This window comes from Hordeum vulgare, chromosome 6H (genome assembly GCF_904849725.1).
Source record: "Hordeum vulgare subsp. vulgare chromosome 6H, MorexV3_pseudomolecules_assembly, whole genome shotgun sequence".
In the NCBI taxonomy this organism is placed as follows: domain Eukaryota; kingdom Viridiplantae; phylum Streptophyta; class Magnoliopsida; order Poales; family Poaceae; genus Hordeum; species Hordeum vulgare.
The window spans coordinates 530,377,697-530,396,036 of NC_058523.1; the positions used below are offsets into that span (position 1 = coordinate 530,377,697).

Consider the following 18,340-nt stretch of genomic DNA (forward strand, 5'->3'; position numbering starts at 1 on the left):
AAAAAAATATATAACCAACACACATTGTCATTTTACATCACATACTTAGCAAACAAAAATATAAACTTTGATTTTGAGTTGGTCAACGTTTTTATGAAAAAGTTGACTGTTTTTCAAATGAGCACAAATAATTCAAAAAAATCAAAAAAAATCAAAACTTGTGCCCATAGTCCTATTATGTTGCATAGCAACCTAATATATATATATATGAACATGGTTTATATACATTTGCAGGAAAATGCCTTTAAGAAGATGACGTTTACCCTACCTTATGAGGTCGTTTGTCACACATTTTTCATGACCATGGCTCTAACTTAACAAAAGAGCTCAGAATGATGACATAACAACCATATTTGAGTTGTTGTGGTAGCATTGAAACATCATACCCGAGTCAAAAGTTCAACTTACTCCAAATTTGAATTTAAACTGAAATTTTTATTTTTCATCAAATTTCAAATTCAGTTTGAAAACAATAATAATCAAACAAGTTTGATGGAAACATGTGGGTACATAGTGCCCAACAAATTTTATTACATGCCATAAATTTCAAATGATCAACAGTTCTATCTCTTCCGACCACGCCGTGTACCCTTCTTCGCCTTGGCATTTCTTGTTTTTGGTTGTACTGCACACACAAGTTCACTTATCATCTTGGTTTTCTTCACTGGACTCGATGCTATCGCCTCATGAAACTCGATATCAGCTTCGGTTTCGACAATTTCGACAGTGTGCACAACTTCAGTTTCAGTTTCGACAGTGTGCACAACTTCAGTTTCGATAGTGTGCACAGCTTCAGTTTCAGTTTCGACAGTGTGCACAACTTCAGTTTCGACAGTGTGCACAGCTTTAGTTTCGACACTTGCAGCATCAAACTGTTCCATCCACTGACTTGTTTGCCTTCTGCTGCCACTCACTCTTGCTCTTTTTGTTGGCCAACACTGTTCGACAACAATAGGCTGACTTGGAAGCTTCCTCCTGAAAACAACAAAGCATGTCACATATTTATAATTTAAACAAAATCAGAATATGAACAAACACAGATAAACAAGCACATACTTTCTCGGATTAGGAGGAGAGAAAATGCATAGTCTGGATCCCTCTCTGTGCCCAAGTATTTGGCACCTTTTGCATCTGTTTTTGTTACCCTTTTGAGCCCTTTTTGGCTTTGCATCTGTCTTCTCCTTCTTGCCCTTCTTACTACTCCCACCTTTTTCAAACCATGCTTTGAATCTACTCTGTTTAGGTCTGCCTGCCTTTCTTTTTGTTAGAGGAGGACACATGGAATATTCAAGCGGCACTTCTGGCCACTGTTCGTGATCTGTAAGAGGTGGAATTGGAGTTGCATATGCAGCTCTGAATTTTGCAACCGAATAATACTCATGCAGATATGGATGCATATTTATCTTTGGTTGGCCGGCTAAGAATAGAATGGCATGATCACATGGTTTACCAGTGGCCTGCCATTCGAGGCAACTGCAATCATGCAATTCAGTGTTAACAACATGCCTCCTTCCAGTCTTGTTATCTCTAACTTCAGCACCCCATAGTGATGATTTTTCAACACACAAATGTGTAAGACCTCTGCTTCTGTTGACCACCTGTTGCACCACTGCTGGAAGTTTATCACCTTGCAGACAATCAGCAATCTTTTTTCTCAATTCCCACAGCCGCATAAGCATGATCCTGATTTGATCAACCATGTCATGCACAGGCAAATCTTTTAGCTGCTTCACCTTGTTGTTGAAACTTTCTGCCAAATTGTTGTTGATATGGTCACACTTGATGGCAGTGTTGAATCCTGACCTGTACCATAATAAAGAATGGTAGGTGTCCAACCATGTACCAAACTCCTCACATGTTGCCATTACCTTACTAAGATGATATGAATGTGTCTGTTTAGTGTAAGATCTTGCTGCTGGCCACATTCTCCCAAATTCATCTCCTCTGAATTTTTTGATCAAATTCATCCACAAATGGCCGAAGCACTCCCTTTGCTCAGCATGTGGGAACACATTTTTAACTGCATTTTCTAGACCTTTGCATGCATCTGTGTGTATTGCCAAAGGTGACACTGGCCCTAAGCATTTGTTCAACTGCATGATGAACCATGTCCATGAAGCCTCTATCTCTGACTGAAACAAGCCAATAGCAACTGGAAACATCCAGTTATGTCCATCTAGAGCATTACATGCTGCCAACTGACCATTCCACTTGCCTGTCAAAAATGATGAGTCTATGCGCAAATATGGACGACATCCTGCTTTGAAGCCATCGATGCAAGGCTTTAAAGCCATAAAAAATTTGGAGAAATAAACCTTTCCATCCTATGATACCTCAGTATCTATCTCGACAACACTGCCAGGTGACCTTTTCTCCACCTCTCCTTTGAAATTGAAAAGCAGCCTAAATGTGTTTGCCCAATCACCATACAAATTCTTCATTGCCCTTTGTTTAGCCTTCCACACTGTGGTATAATGCAGTTTAATGGGGTACAACTTCTCCAAGTCTACTTGGAGTCTTTTTGCAGTAGTGTTGGGTGTTTTGGCCAAGATTGGAGTTATCTTTTCTGCAACCCAAATCTATGATGTCATGCTTGATTTTTTCTGTGAACTTGTGAGACAAGTATGTTTATTAGGGATTTGGTTAACCCTGACAGTACTTCCATCAGGCTGCAGTCTAGCAGATATGTACCACTTGCAAGCCCTCCTACCACTACCATCAAAACCTCTGCACTTAGCATAAAACTTCTTTCTATCAGTCCAAACTGTCTTGGCATCAAACTGATGTCTGACTGCATACACTACAAGGAATATGCTAATACACGACGCTATTTTTTCGTTTTTACATCGTCACGGTTTTTAATTTACGACGATCTCACGACGAAAAACCAAACGTCGAAAACGGAGCGTCAGAAATGAACAGCAGCGACGTTTTGATCAAAATCGTCGTAACTTTTACGACGATTCCTGGATTGTCGTAACCTTTACGACGATCATGAATCGTTGTTGGCACTCAAACCCAGTCCTACGTGGCAAAATTACGACGAAATCAAAACATCATGGTTGAAATCAGCCCAACACATTTCAATTGATCACACGGGCTGGTTTTATTTTTTTGGGCTTTTTCTTATTGGGCTTCTTTTTGGCCCTTAGCTAATTTACAGACAGGGCCCAGATAAATTTGGTCCAGTTTCAGTTTTGGCCTTTTTTTTTATTTCAGCAACTTTTTGTTCTAGAACTTGGATTCATTTCTATTTGTTGGGCCTTTTCAACCAAATTATTTGTCCAATATTAAATCCAACACTATTTCATATTCAAATCAAGAAAACTCCAAGTCGAATTAAAATCATCCATCATATAACATTACGTAATATATCTCACAGGTTTACATAACACAATAAGTCATCTCCTAAATACATTTCCTTACACATGAATATAGCAAAAACAAACAGAATTACACAATAGAACAATGGCACATCTGCTACTGTCACTATAGTGAACTTCATTCCACTCTCCTATGAGACATGCTCGAGATGCGACAACTTGTCATCCTACAAATAGACTCTCCTGCAATCATCTCTATCCGAGCCTGAAAGAGCAGCAAATCCCATTTTATTTAGCAGACAACCTGTACAGGAGTAAGAAATGCAAGAATCAAATAAAATCCATCAACTAGTGAACAAACAAGAAAGCTACCAGATCTTCAGGAAGTAAAACAATTAAAGAGTCACAATTTATAGATACACCAACATCTATGAACCTAATCTGCACTATGGGTTCAATGCATCAGCATCTCCAGGGTTTATAGGAGAAAAAGTGAACCGCAGGCAAAATATTCATACTTAAGACTGAAAAACAAAGATAGATGTTGTCCTTAGCAGAATCCATACTTGTACTGCTGGAATAAATCATGCGTGAGACTGAGACCAGATTTAGAAACGAATTGGTACATATGCAGTAGGAATTAATACGAGGTACATATGCAGTAGGAATTGGTACATATGCAGTAGGAATTAAGACAGAAAATGTGCAAGATACTCTGGTCAAGTGTAACTTACACCAGGTCTGGATTGGTACATATGCAGTAGGAATTAAAACGAGTCAAATGGAACCGGCTGCTAGCTGAAAGCAAGAGCATACCAACCAGATGAGACTTATCCTAGTCTGAGAAATACTAGCAAGGACTCACTAGCCCCTTGCAAGCATATTTGAATGCTGCAACCAAAGCTACTCCAAACCTTTCCAATAAAGAAAGAAACATTTCCATATGGCCGGCATCACCGAAGCGTCAATGCTTCAAACCAAACCTGTCATGACAAGAAGGCACAGTCTGACAGTTAGATATTATTTGATCAGCAAGCTTTATCAGAACAGAATATTCTAGATATGGCCATCATCTAAATGAACACAATGAAGAATAAAGTGTAGAGTCAGTAAGTAATCTATACGTTCAGCTTCCAATGTACCATTAAGCCAGATGTATATGAAATTGCTGAGAACTACTCCCATGACATAGTATATTCGACAGGTAGAGCATAGACTCAGTTAACAATTAAGTAAATGGTAAAAAAATACACTAAAAGGCATGGCAAGTTTCGCAGAACTAAGCTAATACCTCTCTTGCTTAGCCTAAGATATTACAGTATATCACGTTCTCTTATGTTCAAGATGGGTGTGGATATGAATACAATAGTGGGAGTATGACAAGTACTAACCAAGCAACAAAGGAACACAAAAGTACACATCCAAGAACTCAAGCAAAAGTATGAACCTTTAAAGTACAGAACATATATTGAAAATTAGGCATGCGTTTAACATGGACTTTGTGTCGTAGCGCGCAGTAATTAAAGAAACTAGTCTAGTGGTAAAGAGCTAGGTGTGGACGAGCCGGTGAAGCCCCGCCGGAGGCAGGATCCTCGTCGCCGCTGCGCGGAGAGACGCCGTCATCGTCGAAGACCTGTACACAAGCTGGCATCAATCATCAAAGAACCGAGAAATCCGGCACACCGGCCGGCTTGGAACTTACCTTGCGGATCGAGGCTACTGATTAGGGCTAGGAGTTGGAACCTACCCTGCGGATCGGAACAGGTGGGTAGGGTTAGGGGTTGGAACCTACCCACGCGGATTCGTGAAACCCTAACCCTAACCAGCGGAGCTCGGGCAAGGGGCACGGGCGCCGGCGAAACCACGGGCGTCGTCGCCAGATCCAGTGGCAGCAACGACCGAGGAGAAGATTCAGACGTCTAGAGGGGACCAGGGGAAGAGGGGTTGTGGGCACTCACCGGTGCGGCCGCGGGCACGTCCACCAGAACCGTCGTCGTAGTCGCCATCGCGCGCGTTGTAGAGCAGGGGAGAGGGGGATTACGCCGGCAGCGGCGGCAGCGGTGATTAGGGGGTAGATGGATGTCCGTCCTGCTCCTTTGTTGGTGCCCGTCCTGCTCCTCCTCCGTCCGCGCCATGGATCTGCAGCAAAGAAAATCATAGGAAAAAGGTTAGGTCAGATGGGACAAGAAGGTGGGGCGAACGAGGAGAGGGGCCAACCTGGGCGTCGATGCTGGCCGGAAGGGAAGGAGGCGCGGAGCGTCGGGAGGTCGGGGGAGTGCTTCCCACCGCCGGAGCTCGCGAGAACAGGCGGACATGGCAGGTGGCGGCGGCGAGGTAGAGGAGTTCGGGGGGGGGGGGAGAGGAGGTGGCGTTTGGTGGAGTTGGGTGAGCTCTCTCTCTTTCTCGCGGGCTCTTTTTCCTTTTCTTTTTTTTTCTTTTTTCTGTAGATAGATGGATATGTGCGGCGAGGGAGAGGAGTTCGTGGATGGATGGATGGATATGTGGGTTGGATAGCTGGATGGATGGATACGTGCCACCTCATCGATCCGTGGTACAAACGTTTCCACCAATAGGAATCCAACTCATGTAATTGTGTTCTCCAATTTTTTTATAACTTCTAATTTTTTCTACTCTCTTGGATCGACGAATGAGGTAATCACAACTTTTTTGACGTTTTAATTGTGTTTGGCGCGTGACATATAATGGACCCACGAGTGACATGTCAACATAGTTAGAACATGTTACGACATTTTTATAATCGTCGTAAAAGTTATGACGATCTCATCTTATGCGGTTACGACGTTTTTGACTCACATCGTCGTAATTTATATGTAGATTTAATCGCCTCAAACGGCTTACGACAATCTCGGATGAAATCGTCGTAGATTTATGACGAATTCATCAACGACGTCTTAAAAAACATCATGTATGAGCATATTTCTTGTAGTGGTAAGTCTTGAAAGACAACCTGAACTCATCCATGTTTGGCCACAACTTCCCCACTCGAATGACAGGGTTTTCCTTGTCATACACATGCACTAGCTCTTCATCATGTGCATCATCTACATCATCTGTAGCATCTTCCATCAACTGTTCATCTACATCACTCAATTCTCTGTCATCATTATCACTTGTATTAGCTTCATCCTTCTCCTCCTCATCTCTGTCATCCACTGGAATGCCAAATAGTTTGGCCATCTCAGTATGAGCAATTGGTGCAATGACCAAATCAGTAGGCTCCTCCAACTCAACTGCATTCCAATCAACAACATTAACATTTCCCTCTTCTGCATGTGCATTAGCTCCAACGGCTATTACTGTTAGATCCGTCATAATGGGAACGATCTGCCTCTGCGAAGCCCAATCATCATCTGCCTTCTGCATAGCCAAGTGTGACGGCACATAACCTACCTTCGAATCAATATTCAGATCAACGAGCTCAGCAAAAAATTCAGCCCTGAGGCTTGCCCAGCCCTCTTGCCTATCGATTTCAACAACAATATCTTCACCATCTTCAATTCTGACATACTCTCCTTTGAAATGATCATACCGCAATAGTGAAACCTCTTGCTCTGGACCCCAAAGCACGGTTTCCCCAATTTTCTCCACCAATTTCCTCACTGCCTTCTCTTCCATCGACTGTATCTCAATGGGATCAATTTCTGCACAATCAACCTCCTATTTCACAATTGTGTCTCTCTGAATGTTCTCAATGCTACCATCAACTAATTTTGCCGTCGATGGAAAGAAATTGATTGCAAATTCAAATGTTTCAGGAGCAGCATTCCCTGCCCCTCTGTTATAGGCGGGCGGGCAGCGTCAGACAGAGCAAAGATTGCCTTCAATCGCACTCACAAAATGGGCGGGAAGGGAGGCGCATTACCTGTTCGAAGCTGAATCTGGCGGCTCCTTCTCGACCTGACCATGGGCTCCTCTCACCGTGCCGCCCCCTCTCACCTTCTATCGATTTCACCAAGCAAAACAGAGAGCTCAGATCTACAAGGCGAGGGGAGGGGATTGGGACTAGAGTATCGAATTCACTCACCACCATGGCCGCCGCTGCCGCCGAAAGGGGGCTACGCCGAGAAAGAGGGCTCCTCCGCCGTAGCCGCCGTCGGAGCTGAAGATGTCGGGCAGTTTCGGACAACTCTAGTCGGGCAGTTTCACGAGATGCGGTGCTAATTAATTTGGGCCCAAATTAGGTAAGACATGACTTAACGCAAATTGGACTAGTTGACTAAGGTTTTATCGCATGTGGGGCCGTGAGCTATTTTCTTCCTGCAAACCGTCGCACGAGAGCTATTTCATCAAACAACGTCCCATTCCATCCAATTCGCAGGAAAGACGTCGCACACGAGCTATTGGCCCGTGATATCACTCTTGTGTTTCTTCAAGAATTCCAGCACGAAGTGTTCCACCATTCTGTTGTTGAGATCCTCCCATCCAAGGTGGGTGTCACCGGACGTGGCCTTGACCGCAAATGTTCCTTTGTCAATGTTTATGACAGAGATATCCAAGGTACCACCACCAAAATCAAATATGAGCACCGTCTTTGCATCACCACTAACGGACGTGTTGTTAAGACCATAGGCGATAGCTGCGGCAGAGGGCTCGTTGATGATGCGTGTGACGTTGAGGCCAGCGATGATGCCAGCATCAAGGGTGGCCTGGCGCTGCGAGTCGTTGAAGTAGACCGGGACGGTGATAACAACATTCTTTACGGCGGTGTCGAGGTAGGCCTCAGCTGTCTCCCTCATCTTGACAAGAACCATGGAGGAAATTTCTTCGGCTGTGAACTGCCTCTCCTCACCCCTGTACTTCACCACAATCATGGGCCGATCACTAGTACCAGAAATGACTTTGAAAGGCCACAACTTCATATCTCCTTGCACAGACTCTTCGCTGAATCGTCGACCAACAAGTCGTTTAGCGTCTGAAGAAGAATAAATGATGAAATAGTTTCAGTATAGTACATTTCGCGAAGCTAGAGGTACATCAAGAAAACTAGAGACCAAAAGACTAACTTCACTTCATTGCAATAAACACCAGCCACATCACAGAGCACATACATAATTGACCACCTGACTACTACAAAGGACAAACCAGTAATATGACAAATATACCAGGTCCGCAAAGAATTTCCACCAAACAAGTCCACATCACAAATGCAAATTTAATGTTTATTGTCTTGTGACATGGTTGATCACTAATTAAATATGTAATTTTGCAAAAATTCTTCTTGGGTATATAGTTTGCAATAATTTGTGCACTAAAATACACTTCTCTGGATGCCTATATATAGAAAATTAAGCTACTCAATTTTTGCATGTCAGAAATGTATGAGCTTCCATGGGTATATGGAAATAGTAGGTTCCCCTCACAATAAATAAAAAAATAAGTAGAGATATAAATTGCTACATCCAGTTTATAAGCTAGGTCGGGTTAACATTTTATGGAATGAAAACATTTCTCAGTTTTAGATGCATAAATCATTATACTGGAATGTTTTTATTGAGGTAATTATAGTAAAATGTCGTATGTTCATAACCTTTTTTGTGATATAAATATTCAACAATTCTAGTGAAATATTGCTATTATAGAAATTCCTATGGAACTTTGTTGATAGCTTGAGAGAGCCTTCTCTGGACATCACTTAATAAGACGTATCATGCTGTATATCCACCGAATTAATTTGCTTGGCCAAAATTTAAGGTAATTATTAAAATAAAGCAATTTCAGTTAGAAAAAGAACTATTTTGTAAAGTTAGAAAATAAAGCAATTTCAGCCAAAAAAACTAATGTTAAAAATATTTTCCTTGTTTTTTTTGCGGGAATATTTTCCTTATAATTTTTTATTGCGATGAAATATTTTCCTTATAATTAACTAGGAAAATTCCAGCATGTTGCCCATATATAAATATCTACACATTAAGATCCGATATCCTCCATACAAATGTTCTCAGGACCACATTGATTGCACGATTTTTTTTCATGGGAACTTCGGACTCCTGTTACTTTCTTTTTTGTCTTTGTATGATTTTAAAAATGCATCCTGCAGGTTGTTTTTACTAAATATTACTCCCTCTATCTCATAATATAAGAGCGTTTTTGACACTAGTGACATTTTTATATTATGAGACGGAGGGAGTAGTTCATACTATATTTCCTCAAAAGTTTTCCACTAACTTAAAACATGTTGATTTTTTTAGTTTCTCTAAGCTGTAATCAAACAACATTTTGCGCAAGTTTAATCACATGCAATTGGACGGACATGGGAATTTAATCTACATTTTTTAGTCATCCAATATAGTATCCTGCTACTTATAAGAGGTTCTTAATGCTTGTGAGTTGGATGGTTTTATAACGTGGTAGCATTATCTACGGTTCTTAATGTGACTAAATAATAAATGGCACAGAACAATATGAATAAGCCTGGAAGAAAAGATGCTGGAATCAAATAGCTAGCTGTAAGCATTTGGCAAATGACATATCAGGGATGTAAGGCTTTGGCCTTTGGGCATCTCCATCTTGTAGATACTACTGGGATCATCTAAATAAGCAATAATTAAACATATGTAACAGACGCACAAAGCGCCGTCACACAACACCACGATCCTGAGAAACTTAATTAATGAACAGAACAGCTACAACTAAAAAGGAAAAAAAATCGTAGGTGGCAGTCTGTTGGTAGTTCTTTCCTCACCGAAGACGGTGTTGACGGGGTTCATGGCCGCCTGATTCATGGCCGCGTCGCCGATGAGCCGCCAGGTGTCGGTGAAGGCGACGCAGGAAGGCGTGGTGAGGTTGCCCTGGTCGTTGGTGATGACCTCCACGCGTTGGTGCACCGGACGCCACACGGCCACGCAGGAGTAGGTCGTCCCAAGGTCGATCCCGATCGCCGGCCCGCCGCCCTTCGTGCCTGCAGCTGCCATCTCCACGCGACAAAAAGTGGTAGAGGAAAAGGAATAGTGTGACGCTTGGGCATTGCAGGGTTCAATTTAAACGCGTACTGGAGGAAGACGAGAGGACGGCCAGTGGGAAACTCGCTATAGCTTCGGAAGCCGAAGAAGTTTACACTGGAATACTGCGTGAAATGAAGAGTTGTTCGTGCATTTGAATCCCGTAGAGAGTTTTTGTCACACCATTGAAGATGGAAAATTGATGGTTACTCCTGTACCGAAAATGCTAAACATACGGACACTTACATGAGTTTTACGGAGACCTTCCCTCTAATACTCTCCATTCCCCCCCCCCTGATTTTCAGGTGGGTGGGCCCCTCCTTCACCTTAATTCAATGTCAATTTGACACCTCAAACCCAGTCCGTAAAACCCCGTATGAGTCCGTCGACGTAGCATTAGCCCTCCTGTACACATGTCATATTTCACACTAAATTCAGATGGAGGGAGGAAATAACAAAGTGCATTTGTATCACTAATTGCTCTTTTCGCTTACTTCGGTACACGTACGTGTTCAATCGGTTATATTTAGGGGTGTGCTACATGTTCGATGGCTGATCTTTAAAAGAAAAATCAGTCGGGTCATGCACGATGCTTTTAACATTGCAACACAAGTTTTGCTGTAGAATTTTTTAGAACATTTTTTCATTTTCTGTAAGAAAGGTTTGTTGTAGTTTCTTATTTTTGCAACAGAAGTGGTAGTGCAAAATATTCTTCCCAAATAAGGAGGCAGCCTTGGACGGTGGCGTCTCCCGGCTGCAGGCGATGCAGAGGTTGGCAGCACGAGGCAGCGAACTATTCCATGGTGATGGCACACACGCTGGCGACTTGATAGGAATGGCGAGGTGGCTGAGAAAGGTTAGGGACGAGCAGCCCTGGGCGGTGGCGTCTACCGGCTGCAAGGGCGGCACGAGGCGGCGAACTATTCCATGGTGATGGCACACACGCTGGCGACTTGATAGGAATGGAGAGGTGGTTGAGAAAGGTCAGGGACGAGCAGCCCTGGGCGGTGGCGTCTACCGGCTGCAAGGGCGGTGCGAGGCGACGACCTATTCCACAACGGTGGCACGCATGCTACCAACTTGGGAGGAATGGCGAGGTGGTGGAGAAAGGTCGGGGGCGAGCAGATCTGGTCGATAGCGGCAATGCATGGCTCGGGCCGGCGTCGGTATATGTGGCAACACAGCGAAAGAAGCGAGATGAAGGGAGAGAGTGCTGGTGGGGTGATCGCGCAATCTCTGGCGTTAACTAGACTAATGCTTATAACAACAAACCTTCTCCTGCAACGGCACCAGAAGAATGCTGATAGCACTCCCCGGCAATGAAACTGGAAGAATGTTGTTGATGGCCCACCAGCGCGTGGGTTCGCAGCAGTTTTCGAGGGTAGAGTATTCAACCCAAATTTGTAGATCGCCTGAAGGAGGTGAGAGAATACTCTCGAGTATTAGCAGCTGAATTTGTCGGATTCAACCACACATGAAAGATTAGTATCTGCAAGCACAATAGTAACAACAAAGTAGTATGATAACAACGGTGTCAGAAACAATCTGTTGACGGCAGACTATTCCTAACAATTGTATCAATGGCGCCTTCGTTGCCGTGTCGAGGGAAGTTGTCAATTCCCGTCAACGGTAGGTGAACCAACAGTGTAGCAGGTAGCAGCAGTGTAACGAGCAATAGCAGTGGCAAGGAACAGCAGTAGTGACAGCAGTAGCAAGTAGCAACAGTAGTACCAGCAGCAGAGCAAGACAAGTAACAGCAGTAGCAACAGTAGTAGCAGCAAAGCAAGACAAGTAACAGCAGTAGCAACAGTAGTGGCAGCAGAGCAAGACAAGTAACAACAGTAGTAGGACAAACTCGTAGGCAATGGGTCGGTGATTTGTTTGGATGATATTCATCATGCAACAGCTATAACACGGAGAGATAAGTGGCTAGCTCCCGTTCGTCAATGTGATGTAGGCATGCATTCTGTGTGTCGTCATACGTGCTTAGGGAAAAGAACTTGCATGACATCTATTGTCCATCCCTCCCGTGGCAGCGGGGTCCAAAAGGAAACTACGGGATATTAAGGTTCTCCTTTTAATAAAGAACTGGACCAATGCATTAGCACTTGGTGAACACATGAACTCCTCAAACTATGATCATCACCGGGAGTGGTTCCGGTTATTGTCACTCCGGGGTTGCCGGATCATAACACATAGTAGGTAACTATAACTTGCAAGATCGGATCTAAAACACACATATATTGGTGACAACATAATAATTTCAGATCTGAAATCATGGCACTCGGGCCCTAGTGACAAGCATTAAGCATGGCAAAGTAGTAGCAACATCAAATCTCACAACATAGTGGATACTAGGGATCAATCCCCATCAAAACTAACTTGATTACATGATAGATCTCATCCTACTCATCACCACCCAGCGAGCCTACGAATAGATTACTCACGAACGACGAATAGCTTCATGGTGGAATTGGAGAGGGAAGAAGGTTGATGATGACGATGGAGACGATTTCCCTTCTCCGGAGCCCAAGACGGACTCCAGATCTGCCCTCCAGATGAAGAACTAGTGGTGGCGGCGCCTCCGTATCGAAAACACGACGAAAACTTCTCTTTTTATTTTTTCTGGGACGAAAGACAACTTATAGAGCTGGAGTTGGGGGCGGCAGGTGCCTGTGGGCCCCAAAAGCCTGCCCACCGCCACCAGGGGGTGGTGGCGGAGCAGGGGCTTGTGGCCCACTGGCCCAGCCCCTGAGGTGGAACTTGGCGCAGATATTTTTGATATTTTCCGAAACTGCTCCCCGTAAATTTTCAGGACGTTTGGAGAACTTTGATTTCTGCACAAAAATAACACCAAGGCAATTCTGCTGAAAAGAGCGTCAGTCCAGGTTAGTTCCATTCAAATCATGCAAATTATAGTCCAAAACAAGGGCAAAAGAGTTTGGAAAAGTAGATACGATGGAGATGTATCAACTCCCCCAAGCTTAAAACCTTGCTTGTCCTCAAGCAACTCAGTTGACAAACTGAGAGAGAAAGAAAAACTTTGACAAACTCTGTTTGATCTTGTTGTTGCAACTATGTCTAACTCATAACCAGAATTTCTGCAAGATCACAAGTTAACCACATAAGCAAATGACACAAAGGTCTGACGGTAAACTAATATCAATGGCATAATCAACTAACGAGCAAATAATAATGAGTTTCAAATACCAACACTTCAATCAAAACAAGCATGAAGCAATATGAATAGGTGGTATCTCGCTAGCTCTTTCTGAGACCGCAAAACATAAATGCATATCACTTTCAAAGATCAAGGGCTGACTAAGCATTGTAATTCATAGCAACGAAGATCCAGTCATAATCATACTCATATCAATCAAAAGCAAAGCATAAAAATGACAGAGGTGCTCTCTAATTGGTGCTTATAAAAGAAGAGGATGACTCAACAGGAAAATAAATAGACAGGCCCTTTGCGGAGGGAAGCATTGATTTGCATAGGTGCTAGAGCTCAAGCTTTGAAAACAGAGATAATAATTTTGGGTGTCATGCTTTCATTGTCAACGCAATGACCAAGAGTTCTCAATATCTTCCATGCTACTCATGCTATAGGTGGTTTCCAAACAGAAAAGTAAAGTTTTAACTCCCCCACCACCAATCAATCACACTCCACGGCTAGCCGAATCCTCGGTACCGTCCATACTAACATCAATCCGGAGGGAGCCTTGTTTTACAGTTATGTTTTCGATTTAAGCATGGAACTGGGCATCCCAAATACCGGCCCCTTTCTCGTGAATGACTGTGAATAAACACATGTCGAGGATAACACTCCTAGCATGGAAGATACCAATACCCCTCTGTCACCACATGAGCGATTCGGGCATGCAAAACAGATTATTTCTTGAAGGTTTAGAGAGTGGCACATGCAAATTTACTTGGAACGGTAGGTAGATACTGCAAATAGGTAGGTATGGTGGACTCTCATGGAAAACTTTTGGGTTTATGGAAGTGGATGCACAAGAAGTATTCCCGCTTAGTACAAGTGAAGGCTAGCAAAAGACTGGGAAGCGACCAACTAGAGAGCGACAACGGTCATCAAGATGCAATGAGTTTGACTAACATTGAATGCAAGCATGAACAGGATATAAATCACCATGAACACGAACATCATAGAGGCTATGTTGATTTTGTTTCAACTACATGCATGAACATGCGCCAAGTCAAGCCACTTGAAACATTCAAAGGAGAATACCATCCTATCATACTACATCATAGTCATCTCCAAATCTATGTTGGCAATCAAGACAGACCATTATAAGCTCTCAGCTAAATAAGCATGGCATCAGAAACTATGATCTCTAAGTTGTCATTGGAAACATGGTTCTCTCACAACAAAGCTAAATCTGGGTCGACAAGCAAGTCATATTTACAAAAACAAAATAGATAGAGTTCATACCAGCTTTTCAGTCTCAGTCACTTCATCATATATCATAATTATTTCCTTTCATTTGCACGATGGAACGATGAAAACGATAATAAGCGCATTGGACTAAGCTGAATCTGCACGCAAACACAAAGGAGAAGACAAAATAATATGGCTCTTTGAAAGCTAAACAGGTAAGCATGCAAGAACCAATAAACATTGTAACCAATATCTTCTACCTTGACACAAGGAAAAAGAAAACTATTTACACGGGAAAGCTCCCAACAAGCAAAAGAAGAAAGAAAAATCTTTTTGGATTTTCTCAAAAGGACACAAAACAAGAAAACAAGAAAACAAAAAGAAACTAGCATGGATAATACAGTGGCAAAGTGTAAACACCGGCTAACAAAGTGAAAGCATAAGCATGAATGTAAAGTCGGTGAGAACACATACTCCCCCAAGCTTAGGCTTTTGGCCTAGCTTGGTCTACTCCCATGGATGATCCTGGCGAAACCCAAAGTCATAATGGGTGTTATACGGGAGTGCTGCAGCCACTGCCTGAATACATGCCTCACGAAGTCGAGCAGCAGTCGCCTCCCTGTCATACTCCTCTGCCTCTCCTATGGTTATGAAGTATCTTCGTTTAACCTGAAAGTCAAAGAAAGCAGGAGCAGGAAGGGTAATATGGAAAACACGCTGCCGGTTAAATATCAAGCGGTATAGGAGGGATCCATGATCTCTCTCAAGGAACTGGTAGCGTGTTAGAGCGACATGATCAAGGTAGGTTGTACGGAGAGGAGGGTCTTCTGGACGGATGGTTACTCCAAGAAAATTTGCTAAGCTTGTAGCATAAACTTCACCAAAGAAATCCCCCTCACTGGCATTTTTATTCAGCCTCCTTGCTATAATAGCTCCCATATTGAAGCTCCTGTCACCTGTTATTGCGCTCTTAAGGATACTAAGGTCGGAAGCGCATAGGTGACAATGTGCACCCTTGCCGTTAACGCACCTACCTATGAAGAGGGCAAGGTAGTGCAAGGCAGGGAAATGGATGCTTCCTATGGTGGCTTGCGTGATATCTCTGGTTTCTCCAATAGTTATACTGGAGGCAAAGTCTCTGACCGAAGACTTAGGAGGATCATTAACACTACCTCCATCGGGTATCTTGCAAATCCTATTGAAATCCTCCAGACCCACGGTATATGATTTATCGTATAGATCAAACAGTATGGATGATTCACGGCCAACTAATTATTTAAATCTACGCACGAAAGAGGCAGTGAGCATAGCATACTGTTAACATTTATCTGAGAGGAATTCTTCTAACCCGGCATTGCGGACAAGTGCAGCAAACTCATCCTTGAAACCTGCTTCGATCATGAACTCATCGGAAGGCCATTCACATGGTTGCACCGGTGCGTCCCTTAGTTGAAAAGGTTCGGGCTCCCGAAAGGAGAGACGAGGACCCTTCTTACTTGAGGAACCACCATGAAACTTCCTCCTGAACATAATTTCCTTTTGCTGAAATTTTTGAAGTTCAAGAGAAAAGTGAATGAGGACCAACCATACCTTGTAGCAACTACTCCTACTACTGCCTAGAGACCGTATCACGTGCTAAAACTACTTGGGACCAGCTAAAATCAACATTTCTAGCTCAAGAACAGGGTCACCAAGGTAGCAAGAATTTGCGAAGGATAAAGCACTAGAGCAAAAACTAATTGGACCAATGGAGGAGTCACTTACCAAGGAGCAATTTCCCCAAAACAGTTCGGAGAATGGTGCTTTGAGCAAGGAGATCGAAAATCACAGCCAAATGAGCAAGAACACGGGTTTGAGCTGCGAAACAATTTTTTCTGGAGGTGGAAGAAGAGGCTGGGAGCTGGAATGAGTGGAGGGGGTGCCTGTGGGCCCCACAAGCTTGCACCCCGCCACCAGGGGGGTAGGTGGCGGTGGTGGGGCTTGTGGCCCACTAGTCAGGCCCCCTGAACAGCTCTCCGGCCCAGAAATTTTCAAAAATTCCAGAAAAAATTATACTAAATTTTCAGGACCATCGGAGAACATTTATTTTCGAGGTATTTTTCTCCGGGACGCTAAAACAGAAAGCAGGAAAAATTAAACTAATTGTATCATTTTTCTTCTAAGCAACAGAAAAGGAAAGCTCAAAACAGAGGTATGTGACTCTTTGATTCATCCGTTTCATGGTCTTCGGAAGAAATCCGTCAATGGGGTTGATCAAGTCCTTATGACAAAACCTTCTCGAATCGCAAGAGAGAACGGAGAATTTTCGAATAGCCACTAAGTCACCTCAATGGGGATATGTATCTCCCCAACAAGCAAATCATACTTCATCTTGACACGAGGAATAGGGCATTCAAAGCTCCCAATGAGAATTGATGAAGTCTTTTCGATAGCATTGATGCAATGTGTAAGTGCATCTAGTGCCCCTTAGTGATTTTGGTGGTTTGGAGACTTATAGGTTAAGTATCTAATGTGTTTTTAAGTGTACACAGGATCTATAAGTCATTGAGGAGTTTGAGATATTTGAAGAATATCGACCCCTAAAAATATATGTCTTCAGTTGAAGAAATTGGTCTGAAGGTGAAGAAATGAATTGCGAAGAATTTGCGATGAAATTGATATTCCTCATGAAGATATTGATATTGAGAAGATCGGTGGTTCCTGAAGAAAATCGTTCTGAAGAAATTGAAGCATGAAGATTTACGTTTTCTGTTTTACTTTCTTCGCATTTGATGAATAGGAACACCGTACTGTTAAAGGGGGTCAAAGTAACGCTATGGAATGAATTTCCTCATGATGCTCAACCCAAGCCAAATCCTACCAAAAGCCTCAAGTGAGGAATATGAGTGACATGAGGACTCTCACAGTTGAGAGTCCCGACCGTTTGATAAGCCACGCCAAGTCACTGATCTTATCCACTCCAACGGTCATATTATTTAAGGGCATTAATGTCAAATCATGTCGGGATGCTCCCAGGCTATAAATAGCCGCCCCCACAACCACTAGCTGGTTGGCTGCTCCGTTAGAAGCTGACACTTGTCATAAGAGCAACCCAAATTCCTCACAGCTTTCGAGAGTAAATCATCAGTGAGGAAATACACCACCCACCGAAACCACAAACCAAACCTAGTTATTGAGCATCACTGAAGAAGTTGTTCCTGTGTGGGACTGAAGTCTTTTACCTTTGAGGACTGTGCATCCTCCAGAAGGTTAGGCGTCATGGTCTAGAGCAATCCAGCAGTCAATTGTGGATCGTCGGGTGACCGAGTTTGTGAGGGTTTGGAAGTCTGCCCTGAAGACTTACCACGAGTGTTGGGCGAGGACTGTGTGTCCTTAGCTCAAGGAGAGTACGGTAGGGACTGTGTGTCCCGGGACTGGGTGTCCTTTGGTTTCAATACCAAGCCGCTCCAAACCAGATGTACAACTGTCACAGCAGTTGGAACTGGGTCATCAACAACAGTCTTCACCAAGAATCGGGTTCTAATTCCTCAACTCTTTGCATTCTCTGTATTATGTGTTGATGACTTTCACTGTAACTGTTTGAAGAATTTGCTGAAGACTTTCTCTGAATTTCCTCAACCCCAAATTCTTCACTTGAGTTAATCATCATCTGTATTCTG

General features: G+C 43.2%; 1 pseudogene; it reads right to left on the reverse strand.

Moving 5' to 3' along the window:
• The window catches only part of LOC123402604, a 113,607-nt pseudogene that overhangs the window by 9,754 nt on the left and 85,513 nt on the right, over positions 1-18,340 (reverse strand).